Raw genomic sequence first — 3,098 nt, forward strand, 5'->3', positions numbered from 1 at the left:
AATAAATTTTAAAAGGGACCCTACTTCCCTAGGTCCATAACCCCACAAAAGGCTCACAGCTTGAGTTAAGGCCTGTCTTCTGCTTTTGAATTTTCAATTGGAAACATATGGTGATTTGGAAGAAAGCCATTTTTCTCTTCTTTCTTTTTTTCCCCTCTGAAAAAAATCCTTTAAAGCCTCACTAAATATGTCAAGAAACAGCAATGAAAATGTCAAGAAATTGTAATACTGTTTATTGCAAAGCACACCACACACACACACACACACACACACACACACACACACACACACAACTGTTGGCATGTTTACAAAGTTCCAAGTTGAAAAAACAAGGGCTAACTTTAGATTTTGGATTTTTCCTTCAAGTCATAATAAGAAAGAAATACAAACATCGACTGAAAATCCCAGTGCACCAAACCTCTTAGTCATACCCACCAGGCACTTTAAAAAGCCAATTTTCTAGAAAAAAGATTCTAATTATTAGTTCATTGAATCATGAATCCTGCTGCCTTGATGAACAGAAGGGATTGAAAATGCCACTGCTGGAGTCTTATATTCCATTTTTGGATGGGGCCATCAGAAATGGAACCCATATCTCACATATTCTTTCCTAACCCACTTCCCATCTCCCTGGAAGCAATATTTAAGACTTTCTCAGACAAGAACCCAGAAGAAAATGAGCAAACCCAGCTCCCATCAACAGCAATGCCAATCTTTTGACAGCCCGTAATCATCACAGCAATCAGTGATGAATCATGAACAGAAATTTTGACTTTACTTGGGACATTCCCAGCTAGTACTGATGAGTCCTTACTAACAAATCTCTTGACTTTCTAAATGCTCTGATGATAATGGCTCACTTCTCAGTACAGAAGACAAAGGTGTGTGTATTAACTGTTTTGCTTTCTTCAAGAGAAATTCTGACTATTGAGCCAGTGGGGTCCCAGAAGAAATGCTGTGTCTTTTTAGGAGCACTTCAGGAGTCTCACTCTTACCTTTTATTTCTGCTCTTTTCCAACTTGTAAGGAAGGGTAGACATCTTGAAACCAAAGTAAAGAGAAGCTTCAAGATGTTTGTGTGTTATATGATCATTTGTTCTATATGTATCATCCCTGCAGCAAACTTTTTTCCCCTACAATCACTAGGGTTTCATTAATAAGGGATCTCCATCATTAGTCAAACCATTACTCATAAGTAGTCTCAGATTCTTTGTGAGATGTTCCCTCTCCCCTTGTCCTCTGGGAACATTCTTGTAGTCAAGGCCTTAGAAACGCATTAATAATACCTTCATTTGTTATTCACTATCATCTTTTGTTTTCCATGTAGGTAAGCTATTCTTCCCAAACAAATAGGTGTATCTTATTTGAGTATTATGTTTAAGAGAATTGTGAAGCAGAAAATTTGTGTCTAACCATATCTCTGTAACTTCCCAGACATGTGACATTAAATTACTTATTTTCTATATGTGACTTTATCTTGCAGTGAGAATAATAATTGTATTTAGTTCATGGAAACAAAATGACTATTAAAGGAGTTAATAGAGGTCAGATACTTTGAACAGACCTAGACAAATGTAATCTTGAAATAATATTATGTGTTAAGTCCCTCACTAACTTTTGTTATGTTTGTCTTTTTGAGACAAGTTTTCACTATGCAAATCAGGTTGACTTTGAACTAATTTATACACACACACACACACACACACACACACACACAATATGAATGCTTCATGAATTTGCATGTCATCCTGATGCAAGGGCCATACTATTCTCTATTGTCCCAATTTTACTGTATGTGTTGCTGCAGTGCGTACTAAACTCACTTTTATAATAGTCTACACCACAAATTGGCTCATCTATAAAATATCTAATGGTTGCCTGCTATAGTTCAAGGACAAAATGTGTTATTGTGTCACATGTACCATAAACGAGCTATTATGTGCTAATAATATAGAAAGGAATGATATTAACAAGGGATTTACTATCTTGAGAGATAAACAAAATAAACAAACAAGTATAGTAATGTAACAAAGCACATAAAATGTATAGCACAAGACAATGATTTTTAATGTAGGTTTTGTAGAAATAAAGTAAGGGTTAAAGTGTTATGGGGTGAAGTGTGTCAGACGCTAGGGGCATATTTTGAGTAATCAATAGCATCTAATTACCAGATCTGGAGAAAGGTTCACTGACAATCTATTGCTAAATTAGCAGCTGTGCACAGCAAGTCCACCTCTGAACATCCAATTAGAAAGAAGACTGTGGAGAATGAAACAAAATGGTAAAGTAGGCTAAATCTTTCCTGGGCAGTACATCTCTTATTTTAAGCACCCATTCATCTAGTTCAATTTCTCAGAGCATGTTTGCTAATCCCTGCTTCCCAGAGCTGTCCAAGGAAATTTAATCAGTGATTTAATCTGCAGAACTTTCATTTCCCCAACAAAATTGGCCCATCCTAAGTCCTCTTCCCTGAGGCTTCTGAGTTCAGTGCTTTAGGATTAGAGCTGATTTATTCTGTAAAATATTCTAGGCATGTTTTGTAGTGGTGCTTATGTGTCAAAGGGAAAGGCCTTGTTACTCTGAAATCGTCATCCAGCTTTATGATGAGTTTTCGAAACTATTGTCCCAAATGAGGTTGCCTTAGTAGGAATTTTGTGATAGAAAAGAAATTTATATCTTAAGGGCACATAAGACCTTATGATACTTGAAACATTTTCACAATCTAAGACTTCAGCCTTATTTGGGCAATTGTGATTTTGTTAATCATTATTCTTGAGTCACAAACACACATACCTGATGTTATAGTTGATACATTGTGTCAATTGAGAAGTTTAGAAGTTGAACTGAGAGACTCAGCAGGGAGCCAGGATCCTTACTTTGTAAATATCCTCATTCTGTACAAGAGCAGGGCACAGAGATTTTGTGAGAGCTACATCTGCCCTGAGGGGACAGGGGTGGGGGGGTGGGGGAGTGGGGGGTGGGAGGGTGGTAGCCTGGATGTGATGTAAGGGTGGAAAGGGTGTTCTCCTCCCTTTTACTCTGGCTGCTTTTGCTGGCTGCAGCCTTGAAGTATTGCCTCTGTGCCATGCCAACCTGCCT

At 37.6% G+C, this 3,098-nt stretch overlaps 1 non-coding gene across 1 annotated transcript; it reads right to left on the bottom strand.

Moving 5' to 3' along the window:
* Window positions 1–1,711: 1,711 nt before the first annotated feature.
* LOC111757697 (U6 spliceosomal RNA) lies at window positions 1,712–1,813 on the bottom strand. The gene has a single exon (XR_002791982.1). It is a non-coding gene; the product is annotated as a U6 spliceosomal RNA (small nuclear RNA).
* Between the last annotated feature and the right edge of the window lie 1,285 nt (window positions 1,814–3,098).

The sequence above is a fragment of the Cavia porcellus genome, unplaced genomic scaffold (genome assembly GCF_034190915.1).
Source record: "Cavia porcellus strain 051 isolate PalLab524CR breed Dunkin Hartley unplaced genomic scaffold, mCavPor4.1 scaffold_9, whole genome shotgun sequence".
NCBI classification, from domain to species: Eukaryota; Metazoa; Chordata; class Mammalia; order Rodentia; family Caviidae; genus Cavia; species Cavia porcellus.